The sequence below is a fragment of the Pholcus phalangioides genome, unplaced genomic scaffold (genome assembly GCF_987345545.1).
Source record: "Pholcus phalangioides strain wild (caught in Gottingen) unplaced genomic scaffold, Ppha-v1.0 ptg000015l_1, whole genome shotgun sequence".
Taxonomy (NCBI): Eukaryota; Metazoa; Arthropoda; class Arachnida; order Araneae; family Pholcidae; genus Pholcus; species Pholcus phalangioides.
In genome coordinates, this window is record NW_028301608.1 from 71,508,883 (window position 1) to 71,526,852 (window position 17,970).

The following is a 17,970-nucleotide window of genomic DNA, read 5'->3' on the forward strand; positions in this document are numbered from 1 at the left end:
ATTCAATGTGCCTAGTACGAGTAATATGCAGGTAACAAAACACATTTAGTTTTCTGTTGTAATCCAGCTTAAACTGTTTTTTCATAGATGAATTTGATTCTAGTCTGTCGTAAGAAAAATATCTCAAATGCAGATGTAAAAACCCGTGAACATGTTTGTCTTAACACAACACCACAAAACTTTGTTTTATGTTTTCATGTTGATTGACGTGAAACTGATGCTTGTCACTAATTTTACTGTTAACATATTTTGCAGTTGCCAAAAACAAAGAAATACTACCTTGGAGATTTCGGTTCTGATGGTATGAAGTCCCCTGCCCATAAGCTACTGAAACTTTGAAAATAGCTAACCGCAGGATAAGTTAATAATAGCTAAATTACAATATTGGGCAGAAAAAAAAAAAGAAGAAAGGCAGTCGAGATAAAAGTCAGTTCTCTTCAAGAAATGCTGGAAATCATGAGGAAAAAGTCTTCAATCTCTGATGCTGCTTTTATAGGTATGGTTGCATTTTTCATGAGGTTATTCTATATAGACCTACAGTCAATTTTCTATAAATGTCATATATATAGCCCTCTGGTGGCTCGTCGTCAATGAGCTATTAGCTGATCGGTTTCACCGTCCATCGCACGGTTCCGTTCGGCATATATACGCTCTAGCGAAGGAAAATCTCTATCTCCTCTGTAGCTTAGTGGTCAGAGCACTCGTCCGGCAATCGAGGGACCCGGGTTCGACTCCCGGTGGAGGCAGAGATGAGTTTTTTCCTTCCTTAAAAAATAAACATCTGAAATAATAAATATCTTCACAACATCCAGTCTTCCGTATATCTTGAATTTTCTATAAGTTGAACTCTGATGACTCAAATATCTGCTTGAGTTGAACTTTTCTTCCTTTAAGCTGAAGTTTTTGGTTTGAAATGAATTAAATTCATTATCAGAGTGAAGAATTTAGGTACTGCATATATTTAAAACATTTTTTTTTATTTCCTACTTTCCTTTTCTAATTTTGTAAATAAACTAACCAATGACAATCAACTTGGTTAACAGTGCTTGCAAATCTTTTGTGGCATGTATGGTCATGTCAGTAGTTTTTTATCTCAGTTGTGAGTAATGCACAAATGCCAGAACACATCTTGATTGTGTGTAGACTTTTCTTGAAAATGTCAAAGAAGTAAAGTTTTAGATTTGAAAAAAAAAAAAATTATTAGCCTAATGAAATGGAAAGAAATCCAAATCTCAAAAGTTCATACGTTAAATTTTTTTCATGAATATTATTTTTACAGACTTTGTAAAACATGGTAATTATTCGTGCAAGACTGCAAAAATGAATGAAAAGAGAGGCAATTAAAAATTACTGAAATAGCTATAGAAATTTATACTAGTATTGAAGGTATATGTGCAATTAATTTTTTTGTTTATCATTTATATTTTATGTATGTCCACGTTAAATTTTTTTTCAATATTCTCATTCAATATTCAATATTCTTGCTCAGACGGCAAAATGTCACTTTTTCAAAATTTCATGAGGGCAAATTTGTGAACAATATTTTGTAAAAATGTGATACTGTGGCTTTTTGACTTATTGCAATTTGCCTTCGTTGGTTCCTCATAAACCGAAAGATAAGCAAAATTTTGTCACCTTCTAAAATTTATGAACGAGACTCCAGAATACGAACAAATCAATTTTTTGGGAAAATTGACTTGTGGCATTTTGCTATTTGATTGCATACAACATATACAGTTGTATATGTTGTATTGCTGGAAATCATCAATCATCTCACAACTATGTGTATACAACATATACAGTTGTATATGTTGTATACACATAGTTCAGGTGTTGTATAATATTTTATCATGTGTATATATTGTTTATAATTTGTGGTAATTGCATTTTTAATTGAGTTGCTGTATTTTTTAAATATATGACAACCATATTTTTATGGGCATCTTTTTATCAGCCACCTCGTTGGGCATTTTGTCTGTTGTGGCGTTGTATTTGTATTCAGTGCCATATAAAAATTTTCACAACCAATTCCTGAAATGTTGAAAATAAACGTCTGCTTCTTGTTGAAAATAAACCGCTTCTCTATCAGGTACTTGTTTTTTCTGATAGAGGCGAAAAAAGGGGACAAGCGAACTGTTTCCCTTGCGTGACCTACTTCTTGCTCAGTGTGTTGATCTCGCGCAAGTGATATAGTTTCTCCTTTTTTATTGAATAAATTTATTTAAGTGAATAAATTTATATTCTTTAAAAAAATATCATATAATGTGGCTGTGATCACAGTATTCTTAAGTTCTACCTGATCATCTTCATCCGTTACAAAAGCTATGAGCTTTAAAAAAAGCATTTCTCTGAATGCCAGATAAATAAAAAATTATTACTATTATACTCCCGCATGTTGCGTCTCTCTCACTCCGTGGATTTGAGTAGACTGAAGCGCGCATGCGCTAACTGCGCTTGCTTCCGTAAAAATTATCCAATGAGCATCTACTTGCCACTTATACGTGTGGACACTTTCAAGAAGAATCGGTAAGTTAAAATTAAGTTGCCCACTAAAGCGCTTGCCTCGTGTAAACGGGCCTTAAGTCGAAGTTCTCTGTGAAGCAGGGTTTCAACCGGTTTGTGGAAATGTTTTTTTCTTTGCTGTTTACTGAGAGAGTGTAATATTGGTCTGTCCTTTTGATGATTTTGTGTGGACCTTCATACGGAGCTTGGAAGGGTTTTCTCACAGCGTCCGTACGAATAAATACACTAGGACAGGTGTTTAACGCTGAAGAGACAAAAACATGCGGTGTTGAATGCCTTGACGGCGGAGCTGGTCTAAGGTCGTTGAAATGGTCACGAAGATGTTGAATGAAATCGGAAGAAGATGGAGATGAGGTAGATGTATCGAGAAAATCCCCTGGCAGTCGGATGTTCGTGCCGTAAACCATTTCAGCTGGGGTTGAGTTGAACTCTTCTCGGAATGTGGACCTTAATCTCAGGAGGACTGTAGGCAACACTCGAGTCCACTGCTTGTTGCTGTGACATCTGATTGCAGCTTTCAGAGTTCGATGTCATCTTTCGATAAAGCCGTTGCATTTCGGATTGTAAGCGGTGGTGCGCCGTCTTTGGAATCCAATTATGTGTGACAGTTCTGTAAAGAGGTGGGACCCAAATTGGGAACCTTGGTCGGTAATAATGACACTAGGAACACCAAAACGAGCGATCCATCCGTAGTATATTGCTGCCGCCACTGTGTCGGCTTGGATATCTGGAACTGGTGTGGCTTCAGGCCATCTCGTGAACCTGTCAATCAAGGTTACGCAATACTGATGTCCTTCTGAAGAGAGTAATGGACCGATGATTTCCAAATGTACTTCATCGAAGCGCTTGGATACTGGTAGATAATGTCCCACAGGTGCTCTGGTATGCTTGTATATCTTGGACTTCTGACATGTCAGACAAGATTTTGCCCATGTTTTGCAATCTTTTTTGATTGAAGGCCAAACAAATTTTTTTGCAATAGTTGTGGCAGTGGCTTGGATGCCAGGATGTGAAAGTCCATGAACAGAGTTGAAAACAGTTTTTCGGAAGGACTCTGGAACATACGGTCTGCTTTGTCCAGTGGAAACATCACAGTAGATTTGTAAGTTAGAACCAAAAACTGGAAATTTTTTAAGTTTGAGACTTGTGTTTGAAGAAAGTATTTTGATCAGTTCATCGTCATGTTCCTGTGCTTTAGCCATTTCAGTGTAGTCCACAGTTTGAGGCATATGAATTTCGTCGAGTCTGGACAAGGTATCAGCTACCACATTGTCTTTACCCGAGATATGTTGTATGTCTGTTGTGAACTGAAATATGAAATCCAGATGGCGAAATATGAAATCCAGAAGCCTTTTCTGCTTTTTGCTGAGTAGCGAAAATGAGAGGACGATGATCAGTGTAAAGTGTGAATTTTCTACCTTCAAGGAAGTAACGGAAATGCTTTATTGTTGAATACGCAGCAAGAAGTTCTCGGTCGTACGTGCTGTAACAAGTCTGAGTTGGAGTCAATCGTTGAGAGAAGAAGCTTAGCGGTTGCCAATCATTCTTGACTTTTTGTTGAACAGCTCCTCCAACAGCCATATCGAATGCGTCGACCATTACAGCAAGTTCCGCATCAGGAGACGGATGAGCGAGAATGGTGACATCAATGAGTTGTTGCTTGGTTGACTCAAATGCTGCAATAGCTTCTTCAGACCACTCGATGAGAGATTTGTCATTTTTCTTGCTGCCTTTGAGGAAGTCGTTAAGAATAGCTTGAGTTTTGGCAGCACTGGGAATAAATCGCCGGTAAAAATTGATTATTCCGAGATATTTTCGTAGATCTTTTACAGTCTCTGGTCTCTTGTAGTCTTGGATGGCATTGATTCATTCGGATGTTGGATGGATACCTTCAGCAGTGATGTGATGACCAAGATAGGTGATTTCAGGTTGAGCGAACGAGCATTTTTCGAGATTGATTACAAGACCAGCATCTTTGAGTCTCTCGAAAACTTGTCGTAAATGGATGTGATGCTTGTCTACATTTTTTGAAGCAATCAAGAGGTCATCAATGTATACGAAACAGAAGTCTAAGCCTCTGAACACACAATGGAGAAAACGTTGGAAGGTCTGGGCCGCATTTCGTAGGCAGAATGTCATTCTGGTGAATTCGAATAAGCTGAATGGTGTTGTGATGGCAGTTTTTTCAATGTCCTCTGGTGCAACTGGTATGTGATGATATGCACGAACCAAGTCGATAGTGGAGAAGATCGTGCAACTGTGCAAGTTTGATGAAAAGTCTTGCAGATTTGTAATCTGGTATCGATCCGGTTGATTGATGGCGTTGAGACCTCTGTAATCACCACATGGTCTCCAACCACCAGTCTTCTTTGGCACCAGGTGTAAAGGACTGGCCCATGAGCTCTGGGAGGGTCTACATATTCCTTGTTGCAGCATATAGTCAAATTCCTTTTTAGCGATTTGCAACTTGTCTGGAGCCAAGCGACGTGTTTTGGCAACAACGGGCAGGCCTTTTGTAACAATGTGATGCTCGACACGATGGGGTACAGTTCTCAGAACTGGTGATTCATGAGTAAAACAGGAAAATTCAGCCAGTAGAATTCTGATGCGGTCGTCCCTGATGTCATGAGAAACAGTCATCAATGCACAAGAAGAACCAGTGACGACTCTGCCTGATGAGGTAAGGGAAGTGACATGATCGATGAGGCGTCTGCGTTTGATGTCTACGAGTAAGCCGAATTCTTTGAGAAAGTCTGCGCCGAGTATTGGCTTGGACACGTCTGCCATGATGAAAGTCCAGAGAAACCTTCGTCTTAAACAAAGATCGAGGTATAGACGTTCGGTGCCAAAAGTTTGAACTTTGGTAGAGTTTGCAGCATACGAGGAAAAAGTTTTGTCTGGAAAGGGTCGTCGATTTGCAGTTACCGGTATCACGGAAACGTCTGCTCCTGTGTCGACCAAGAAATGTCTATTACAAGTGCGATCAAATAGAAAAAGACGACTGGAGACTTGGCTGGCATCACACGTCGTCATCAGTGATGCCCCGGGTCGTTTCCCTGATTAGATGAGCTGATATATGCACAGGGCTTTGTACATCTCCGGGCATCATCTCCGTAGCACCTATGGTACCAGCAAATGTCCTTTCCGCAATGGGTCACATCTCTGCTACTGTTCCGTTGAAATCGCGATCGACTGGTCGAGCGTTGTCGACTTTTAGCTCGTTTTAGTTCTTGCACCTCATTAGTTAATTTTGCTATCTGAGATGAAAGAGACGTGAGGCATATTTCATGTGATGACTGAGACGCGTCATTTTCTGGTTTCGCGATCGCCATGACATTCGGATTCGCGTAATCACAAGTTTCGAGAATTTTATCGGCCATGTCGGTTAATTTTGACAACGATTCGGAGCTCACCGACAAGATTGCTTGCGCATGCTGTGGCAAGAGCTTCAGCCATAAGGATTTGAGAATGTCGTCGCTTACCTTGTTTGCCGCGAGGTTTCTCATCTCCCTGTGATGGTCGACGATCGCCCAAATCTAAACCGGAGAGTAATTTTTTGATTTGGGTGCTCTCTGATTCGGACATTCTTGATGTGAGAGCCTCTTTCAGTGCAGCATATGGATGATCATTAGGCGGAGACATGACGATGTCACTGACCACGTTGAGGAGTCGTTGGTCCATGGCGCCGACCATGATGTTGTACTTAGTTTCTTCACTGGTCACTCTTGCGGTTTTGAACTGAGCCTCCAAGTGCACGAACCACAACGCTGGCATCTCACACCAGAAAGGGGGTGGCTTGATTGCCACGCTGTCTGCTTGCAGGCCTTGCGTGGTGGATCCATCAGTAGAATCGGTTGACATATCGAGCGGGTTCGAGAAAACAAGGGTCACCAATATATAGCTATGTGAACTGGTTTTGAGACATAACTATATTATTCGCGAAGCCGTATATTAAACAATTATTTATTTACAAATATAAACGAAGGTAAAATAATACGCGATTTGGACGAGAGCAGGGACATGTACAAAGATGCGACCGGAAAATATAAATAACAAAAGCTCTCTGGCCAGACGGCCTTGACATTGACATTTTTGTGGTGTTGCCACAAAGACGAAAATAATTTTTTTTGCAAGTGCTGGGAAGAAACTACAGTTTTCAAGGAAAAAAATACGAGATTTCTTCTGTGGTGTCCCACTTCATTTGATACCCTAAGCATGGTTTTTTTTTCTTGGTTAATATAGCCCTGCTATTCTTTAATGGCAAAAAGAAAGGTCTGACTTTTTTCAGGGTCTTTTAAAGACCTGAATTCTTTTCCTTTTTGAAAAAAAGCTACTGCTATACCTATATAATAACGCTAAAAATTATATTATAGGGGCTCTAAACTGAAAGCCTCCTTTCACAATCAATAATAGTTTGATGGGGAAAAAATTAAATTTTAATCAAAAATTTCCGAAGCATCTGCTGAGAAAAGAAAGGGTTTCTTTTGGGAGAATTGTGGCCCGGTGCAACTACACCTTTTGCAATTCCCCCCCCCCCCCAAGTCTGGCCCTGCACAGGTTGGCTTTGCTATCTGCAGGCTCTGCATAACCAGAACTCTCTCCCATAATGCTTCAACCCCAAGCTGTAACTTAGCCTTCTCCAAATGACTCTCACACATGAAACTATCAGCTACAATCCCCCTAAACCAGGAAAACCTCCCCTTGCAAAACCTACATATGCAGGGCTTGTCTTACTTTTCCTTTTTTTTTTAGTAAAATGTCTTATTTTTTACAGACTTTTTTTCTTTACTTTTCCTACTTTTTTACCAAATCCTATCCACAAAATTTGTGTAATTGATTTTAATTGAGGGACCAATCATCGATAATGGACAAAAAATATGAATGTAGTAGATTGCAACTAAGGATTCTGCCAAAGCAGAAATTGTATCGTTTTCAAGGTTATTTGAGGGGGGGGGGTGTATGTGGATCATTTAGTCAATCTTTTATTTGCTTAGTCTGAGGGTTCAACAAGTAGACTAGTCATTAAAAACTTTTGTCTGGATGTAAAAAATAATTTTGTATTTACTACTTCAGGGTCTTGGACAGTAACTAGCATTCACCGTTCAAAATTATGGTGCAAATTTTGTTTGTAGGTGAAACAACAGTTTGCATAACAAAGCAGTTGGATACATAGACCTATTCCAAGTTTGGTGATTCTGATGCTACCCAATAGCATTCAGTGTCTTCTGTATTTTTAAGGCATGCAGAGGCATTAAAAATATTTTCAATGCTCAGCAAAGAGCTAAAAAAGAAGTGCTTCATTTGTCAAAAATGATTGCACTGGCATCGAACAGTAAAATGTAAATAAATCCATTTAAAAAAAGGAGGGACAGCGCAGTAAAATCACTGGTTTACATTGGACCTTGTAATTTACAGATTTTGCACTGTGCTTTTGAAAGTGGTTTGGAAAGAGTGTCATTATTAAAAACTTACATGTCTTCTCATAATTTTCTGTGTGCATTGTTGAAGAGAGTTGACAGACTGGACTATGGAAGACTCCAAAAAACAATATAAAATATATATTGTGAGGAGAGACAGAAAGGAATTATCAGTGGTTGCTAGTACCTTGTTTTGGCCGAAAATTGTTTTGTAATTTCTGTCACTTTCCTTTAGCTTGTGTCAATTTTACAGGATACTGAAATAGTGCTATGAATTTTTTTAATTTTTCAAAAATAAAAAATATTTTTTAGGAATTTTTTCTTTTATTATGCTGTCTAAGTGGGATACCCTTCCTGTCTTACTTTTTATAATTTTTTGTTGAGCGTGGACCTGCATATGAGACTAATCATGGTCGAGGCATACTAACAATAGTGCTGAAGCTAAACAAGCAAAATAAAACAATCATAAAATAAGAGAAAGGTAATTGCTATCAACAGATTAACACAAGAAAGATGGACAGGGTCTTTGTGACTCAGCACACACTTTCTGCTCCCATATCTCATTTAAAAATGAACCAAAAAGCTTTAAAATTTCTGGACTTTTCTGAATTATCATGTTCCTGGCGTACACCAAAGCTTTTTTCATTATCTTTCTTATGAAGAAACTGCTCTGGATGAAAGTGTAAGAAATATCGCTGGACGTTCCTTGTCAATAAGACATAAAGAATTCCAAAATATTTTATGAGAAACCCATTGCTTATAGATATTGTTTCCACATCACTGAAATTACGTGAATTTTTTTCAAATCTAAATCAACAAGCTTGGTTGAAACTGTTCAAAAAGATCATAGTCAGGTGCTTCCAACTATAAAAAAAAATATAGCACACACACACACACACACACACATTTGTTGATCATATTCACAGCCTAGAAGCGATGTAACACTGCCTATCTGGAATATAGAAAATACGGATCCCCCATTGAGTTTCTTCTTCACTGATGCGCCATGAAGAGAGATCGTTTGCATAAAATGCTTTAAAAAATAAATAATAAAAATATATTAATAGATCAATGATTTCACTCACTAATCCTTTGAAGTATAATTTTATTCTGTCATAAAAATTTTATACCATTCCGTGTAAAATATTAAAATGTGCAAAAAAACTTATGGAAAAAGCAATAGGGTCACACAGACTCCTGCCCATTTTTCTATGTATAGTCCCCCAACCCATCTTTGTAGTGTTATAATCTCATATACGTTGCAAGACAAATCTATGAGAAAATTGAAATAAAATATTAATTAAAATACCCACACTTAATTAAAATACCACAAATCAACGGAAAAACCAGACAGATTTGCAGAAACATAAAAGTGAAAGGGGGGGGGGAGACTTTCCATCCAAAAATGTGCAGAAATGATAAACATTATATTTACTTAATTAATAATTATTATATTAAACATTATATTTACATCTAAAGAAATAAATAATAGACATTTATCTCAAATTCAACCCACACTATACCATGAGACAAAATAAAATAACTTCACTATTCCTTGAAAAAAGTATCAAGCTATTATAATACAAACTATCTTATCTACTTAGACAAAATATATTAGGCCTAAAGTAATAAATATAAAAGAATGCCAGAAAAATAAACTATTCTTTTTGCAACACGAAACCCCAAAAAATGAAAATAAATACATAAAAAATTGTTTATCAAAAAGAAAAGGAAATAGAACAACAAAGTGGCCAAATCATGGAACAAGATTTTCCCAATTAGCATGAGCAAACAGGCAACCTGCAGATTATCAAATACAAAAAAATATACTGAAAAACCAGACAGATTTGCAGAGAGAAACATAAAAGTGAAAGTGGGAGAAAAAAAATTTCATCCGAAAATGTGCATAAATAATAAACATTATTATATTTACTTAATTAATAATCATTATTATATTAAACATTATTTATATACATCTAAATAAATAAATAATAGACATTTATCTCAAAAATTCAAGATAGCTGACCTTCATGGGAGCAAGGAAATTCTACAAAATAAAATCAGCAGGCAAATTATTTTAGGAGATAAAAGAAAAAACTGCAAAATGGCACACCGACGGTGCGTTAATTACCCTTAATCATCGACGGTCCCGCTACCCAATATGCTTAATCACATGTAAATGGAGCGAGATAAGGCATGCCTTATTACTATGAAATCAAAGAGCTGAATGATTTAATGATTGATTGATTAAAATGTTTAACTATTCAAAGTTGTGTTTTATTTATTTTTTTAATAGTTTTTATTCCCCCCCCCCCCCCAGATTTTTATACTCTGGTTTTTTAGATCTTCAAATGTGTGGTAAAGTGTCTGAAATAGTAGAAGCTGCTGAGCTCATCGGTATTCCAGAGCTACAGGTAAATTATTGAAAAATGCATTATGATACACACATACATTCACATTACCAAAGTAGATTCATACAAAGCAATTGTTCTGTTTACAAAACATGTTATACTGATATTATGCAGGATGCATAGGTAAAAAGGCATATGATATTTTACTGCAGGGTTCCCAGCAACCTGGAGAGTCAGGGAGAATCAGGGAAACAGAAAATGGTCAGGGAAAATGTTAAATATTTGTCAAAAGTCAGGGAAAATTCTTAATAATTGGGAAAAGTCAGGGAAAATCTGAAGGTAAAAAATTAAAAGGGGGATGAATTCCCACACATTCCAGTGGGGGTCTTCACTTTTTTTCCCCATAATAAATTATCTCTTTCAGATCCTCTGGGAGAGAATAAGGAAGACTTATCAGCAATCTTTATCTGCTATTTCCTCTGGATCCCATACTGAGAGACACTTAGGTGTACATGAATAAAATGTCTTATCAGTTAAAGGGTGAGATTTTAAGGCACGTTTACATGCACCATTTTATCTTCCGTTCTGGGGTCAACCAAACCGGTCTGAAAATCATGTTATTTTTTGGGGGTGTCTACACGCAACAATTTTCAACCGTTTTCTCTTGCGATCAAGCTTGTGATTGTTGATGTCCACAATGGAAGACGTGCTCTTGCTATTCAACCTTTACTTCATGCAATTATATCAGCTGCAGAAGAGCAGGAAGAAAATTAAAAGAAATCGCAGGTCAGACATAATTTACTATATTAAAGAATCGATGAAGTGGAGGGCACATAATATAAAATCAAAATACAGAAAAAAAAAGTAAATTATCCAACAAAAAAATGTTGGTGCAGGACCATAGGTGGAGATACACATACAAACGGGGGGGGGGGGGCATAGGGAGGCTTGTGCCCCCTCCCACGATCAAAACTTCATTATTTTAATGCAAAATTTTTTTTTTTAATTGAAATTTCGGAAGAAAATACCTTTATATGTTATTATAATCAATTTCTGTTAATTTCAATGTTATTTAAAGGCTATGTGAACTCAAAATTTATCTTTAATAAATTCATTGCGACCCACCCTCTAAGCTATGCAATGATAAATACGATGATAAATCACATAAAGGCCCTTGGCCCGCAGATCAAATATGGTCCCAGGGGTTATCTGATGCAGCCTGCCCTCCTCAAACCTAATTTTGTAAAAAAAATGAACCAAGCGGCACATCTACAGATCGCTTAAGTGTCCCGTGGTACAAGAACATTTAAGAGGCCCGTGGCACATTTTCTGATGTGAAGGATGATCACATCAACACTTAAATGACCTGGGACACAGTTCCAGAACACTTAAGTGATCCGTGACACATTTTGAGATCCCTTGAGTGACATGTGACGTAGTTTTAGAGCACTTAAGTGGCCCCCAGTGCGGTTTTACATCACTCATGTTACCAGCGGCACATTCTCAGATTATTTAAGTGATCCGCGGCATATAATTATGAATCACTTGAGTGATGTATGGCACAGTTCCAGATCACTTAAGCAGCCCGAACACATTTCCAGATCACTTGGATTCGCGAAAAATTTAAAGATCACTAAAGTGGCTCTGTAGGGCACTTATCAATTGGAGGAGGGATGTCACTTCAAGTGTCCACAAACTATCAAAAGGTTTTTCCCGTACCGAGTAAAAGATGCTGTTAAAAATATTTAATATTTTCATAAAGGTTGGTTGATGATGTAAGCATTATCCAAACTCCCCCCCCCCCCCCGTCATCAAAAGTTAGGAAATCGGAAACCCCCCTCCCTCCTTTGGTGATGATGTAATACTTGAACGGCCCATTTCTAAAATTTCACAAATCTCAGTATTACTTATCATCAGAAAGCCCTCCCCATAGCCCCACTTAGACGCAACTAAGTGATTTGAGAGTATTTGCATGTATTAATTTTGCTTTGACTGGATAGTATTAGCCGTGAATGATTTTGTTTCAGATGAACGCAGCCGGTATTAGAAAAGTGGAGGAAAGTTAGAAATTTGTTTCTCCTCACAGGCTTCACATAATATGTCTCGCGCAGGCATCAGACTGTGTTGTATGTGTATACGATTGGTGCCCAGTCCTCGATTGGTGCGGGTAATTTTCGACGAAGTCCGGTGGGCCCTGCTCAGTCAAAGCCACTTATCTTCACCTCCACGTCGGGGCCCCCTGGGATCTTGTATGCTAAAGCAACGAGACTCGAACGAAGAAAATGGTAGCTTCTTCCTTGTGCGATCAGAAGAACTGGAGGAACTCCGTGGGGGATGGAATGGGGTCTCAGAGGATGTCTGCAGTAGAGGGTACAGGTGAAAAACTGGGTTTAGCGTTTCCTGGGCCGCCAGGTAGTGCAGGGGTACTGTCTAGCCAACGGGATAACTGCCCTATCAACTGGTGTATAATCCTGCTCGTCCTGTATTTCCAGGTGGCACCTGGGTGGGGTAATGCTCGACGATGCGGGGGGGGGGGCTCTCCCGAGGCCACTGCTGCATGAAGGAATCTGGGGTCAGCTCTAGGAAATCTCCCTCTGAGGAAACCTAGGGATACTGGTCGCACAATCTCTCTACAAACAGACCATGAATTTGGGAAATAAAGAAAAAAGGAATGCTTTGGAATCCCCAAAGCATCTAACCCCTGCATCAGGAGGAGAGGTGGAAGCGAGAGTGAAAACGAGAGCCAAAGCACGTGTGGAAGCACAAGCGTAAGCCAGGAACCCTGCTGTAGAGGGAAATCAACTTCTCTCGGCCAACGAGAAGAAGAAACCCAAAAAGAAACGCCAAAGAGAAAGGCGTAACCTGGAGAAAGCTCTGGCAAATGTGACCTTGGCAGAGGATGATGCAAGGAATGAGAAGGCTGTCACGCCTGGACCCTCAGGAATTGCATCGGGCACTGTCGAGGCCTCACAGACAAAAGGGGCCATTCCTCGCAAGCGTGGAAGTGTCCCTGGCGACACGCCAGAATCAAATTTCAAAAAGTCTTGCAAGGACTCTTCCTACAGCAAGGCTACCAAGAAAGGCATCACCCTCAGGGTCCAGGCTTAGGATACAGAAAGGAAACTGACTCCAGCTGATGTGTCTCACATTACCAACTCGGTGGAGGACCAGATGCTGGGGGGGTATTTACTCTCACGTTGATCGAACCATCTTTGGGGAGGAAGGTGTTCGCATTATATGCAGAGACCAGACCACCCTGGGGTGGTTGAAAACAGTAATCAACGATTTACCACCTCCACCAAACGTTGATGGTCACACCGGGTACCTTGCCCTAGGACCTGGTGATAGACCACCAATGAAAAAATTCTTTGTCTGGATTCCTGGAGACAGGGATCCTAACAAATCCCTTAAACTACTCAGTAAATGCAACAAAGATCTGGTGCCTGGCCAACTTCACCTGCGAGCTGTCATCCCGGGAAATGGGGGTAATACCCTGGTGATCGGGGTGGAGCAAGCGATGGTGGAGTGGCTTTCCACCAGATCTTTCACTGTGCATTGTGGCTTGAGTGCTGTCACATTCAGGGAGCCATCTCGACAGCACAGGCCAACAATTTCTACCCAATGGCCTGAGAAGCCAACACCTCCCCAGGCAGAAGAACGGTCAGCACCCGCTGATGAAACGGGGTTTACATCCAGACCCTTAGATGCAAATAAGGACAACAACCCAGAGATGGAAATGGCGTTGGACCTGGAGTATAACACCGGGTCCGACTCTGATCTATCTTAGGACCTCCTCGGTTAAACCTATACACCGAGTGGTATTATTTTACCCACTGGTAAGTAAATTTTGTAACATACCTTGCCAATGTTATTTAGGCAGATAAATTTACAACATAGCAAGGCTGCATCCTACAACCTTGCAGCTTCCTTTCGCAACCATAATCATTTTGTAGCTCTGATTCAAGAACCATGGGTCGGAAACGGGATGATTATGGGCTGTCTACCGAACTCCAAACTCTTCGTTAAGAAAGGAACGGGGTTTCATCCAAGAGCATGTGTGTACCTTGTCAAAAGTATCCATGCCTGGGCACTGCCACAATTCACATCAGAAGACGTTGTTGCAGTTCTGATAAAGGGTAAGGGATTAAACAAGAATCGCCCTATTATGATCTGCTCAGTCTATATGGCCTATGATCTCAAAATTCCGCAAATGTTCTGTGAACTGGTGGAATACTGCGAACATCACAATATAAGTATGATATTTGGATGTGATGCCAATGCTCACCACACAGCGTGGGGCAGCTCAGACATAAATCAAAGAGGAGAAACATTATTAGAGCTCCTCATGAAAACAAATCTGGTTTGGGCTAACCAAGGGCACACACCAACTTTCCGTACACGTAATCGGGAAGAAGTTATTGATCTGACCCTGATCTCAATAGATATTGCAAACACGATCAAGAGATGGAGAGTCAGCGATGAACCCTCCTTATCTGATCATATGTTCATAAACTTCTACTACGAAGCAACATTTACTCCCATTTTTTTTCGGAATTTTAAGAACACAAACTGGGATCTTTTTAAAAGAAACCTGGAAAGACAGTTCAACACTTTCGCCAACCCCGGTGACGAGATCTTAACAGTAGATGACTTGGACCACCATGCTGATATTCTGACAGAGGTGATCAGGAACTCAGCGAATCAGGCGTGTCCACTCAAGCCTGACAAATCTAAAGCCTACTCAAAAAATTGGTGGACTAAAGATCTTGAACTCCTCCGTAAAGAAACGAGGAAGGCACACAGGAAGGCTGTTAGGACTAAACTTAAATTGAATTGGACTTACTATAAGGAAGTTCAACGAAAGTTCAAGAAAGAAATCAGAAAAGTGAAAAATAGTTCTTGGAAGAAGTTCTGTACAGAGATGAATTCACTGTCAGAAATTGCCAAGGTTACCAAGTTGATCAAAAACAATTCCTATAATAAAATTATAGGAATTGCCGCTGTGGTGGTCGAGTGGTTATAGTGCCGGACTCGTGATGCGAGGATCCGGGTTCGAACCCCACAGTGGTGGTCGGCTGAAGTTGGTTTTCTGTGGTTTCCAACTTCAAGGCGCAAATGCGAGCTGATCTCCCCGTTAAAAAGTCTCGACACAGAGAGCAACAGTCCTACAACGGTAAATCATTCAACCATAACACTTCACTCATAGTTAGAAAAACTGGGGGCAGATGACAGCACTACACATAACAAGCATTACACCGAAACAAACTTTACGTCAGGTTGCACTACACGTACACGCACATTCCCGCATGTACCGATTCGTTGGGGGGATCCGCGGGGGGGGGGTGCATGTGTGGTGTAGCAGTAGTAGGTAGGGACTCCAAAAAAAAAAAAATGGCTCGGGGATCCACGATGTCCTAAGTCAGCCACCTCGTTGGGCAATTTGCCTGTTGTGGCGTTGTATTTGTATTTGTATTTGTATAATGTTATAGAACGACCAGATGGTAACTATACTGCCAGTCCAGTGGAGACGCTGGAATGTCTTCTGGACTATCACCTAGGTGGACCAACGGAACCAGACTGTGGTGTACAGGCTAGGCCCATCCTGGAACCAGTAGACAGACACCTCAGTAGCCAACATGATAGTTGAATATGACAAATGTACTGAAGCCTTCAGGGGATTTTCTCCCTTCAAGTCACCAGGCACAGATGGAATATATCCTATCTTTTTACAAAAAGGATGGGAAGTTATAGTCATTGAGCTGATTCGCCTCTTCAAAGCCAGCCTAGTTTTGGGATATATACCCAAAGTATGGAAGAGCTCCAGAGGTGTCTTCCTACCAAAACCAGGAAAAGACACCTATTATAAATCATCATCCTTCAGAATGATTGCATTATCTTCTTTCCAGTTAAAGTTACTGGAAAAACTGATACTCTGGCATCTTCAAGATATTCCTCTCTTAATGGGTAAGATTAATGTGAACCAGCATGGTTTTAATACAGGGTTTTCCACTGACTCTGCTCTGCATCAACTGATTTGGAGAATTGAAAACACAATTATCAATGGACAATTTGCTGTTGGTATTTTTCTGGACATCGTTGGAGCCTTTGACAACGTTACTTTTGACTCTGTATGTAAGGCACTAATAGATTTTAACATTCCACCTGTGTTAATTAGATGGATTGATCACATGCTCAGGAACCGAACAATCACTGCTCGTGTTCTTGATGCCCAAGCTGAAAGAGCTATCAGAAGAGGATGTCCACAAGGAGGAATCCTTTCTCCCTTTCTATGGAACATGGTCTTCAGCTCCCTGATCTCTGATCTAATGAAAGGACCAGGGTATACACGGGCATATGCAGACGACTTAGTCGTGCTCATTCAAGGGCATGATTTATCCACAATGAGGATTCTTGCTCAACAAATTTTAAACTCTGTCAGCAGATGGGGTGACAAACACCAACTAACATTTTCCACGGAAAAAACCAGAATTGTGATTTTCACATGGAACAGAAAATGGGAAATTGGAAACTTAACCCTCAAGGGACAAGAATTAACCATATGTGACAGAGTGAAATACCTTGAATGTCATTTGGATTCTAAGCTCTCCTGGAAATCCCATATTCATGAAAGAGCTAAACGAGCCACTAATATACTTATGCTGTGCAAAAGAATTATTGGTAAAACCTGGGGTTTAAACCCTAAAACCACTCAGTGGATTTATACTGCTATTGCACGCCCAATGCTGAGCTATGGTTGTGTGGTATGGCACCAGGTGTTATCAAAGACCTCTTATGAAACTGTCCTGCAAAAAGTGCAAAGACTAGCTTGCATTCTTATTACGGGAGCCTTACCCAGCTCTCCCTCCATCGCCCTTGAAACTACTCTTAAGATACCACCTCTGAGATGGTACCTACAAGGAGAAGCGTTTAAAACTATGTATAGGATGGAAAGAAATGGTACATGGTGCAATCGACCATATATGGGATACAAACCTTCTTTCAAGAATCATCTTGACAGCTGTCTACTGGGAAAAGTGTAGATTCCCCTCTCTACTAATGCCAAAAGACTCCTGTTCCAAAACAAAAAATTTTACTAAATTCTTCACTATCCACATACTCAGGAGAAATGAAGTTGCTCACATAATTGATAGCATCTCAACAGGAGTTATTGAGTGTTACACCGATGGCTCTAGGATTACTGATACTGGGGCTGGAGCAATTTTCTGCATCTTTGGAGTGGATCACGACTACCATAAGATACATTTGTATCTAGGCAAAACGTCCACAGTCTTTCAAGCTGAAGTATTAGCAATAGCCATACTGGCTGAAAGTCTGATTACCAAAGGGTGTCATGGGAAACAAATTGTTATCTTCTCTGACAGCCAAGCAGCATTATTGGCTCTTGACAACTTCCTCAAGTTTCAACTGTGTGTAAAATACTGCACTGACATGCTAAATAACTTGGCCGCATTGAGCACCAACATCAACCTTTACTGGGTTCCTGGTCACGTAAATTTCCAGGGAAATGAACTCACAGACCAGATAGCCAAAGAGGCAGCGAACATGAAGCTATCTGGACCTGAACTTTTCTACCCTGTTTTGATGTCAACCATCAAAGGAGATGTCAAATAATGGATAGAAGACAAACACATGCGGCAATGGAACTCAAGGCAGGACTG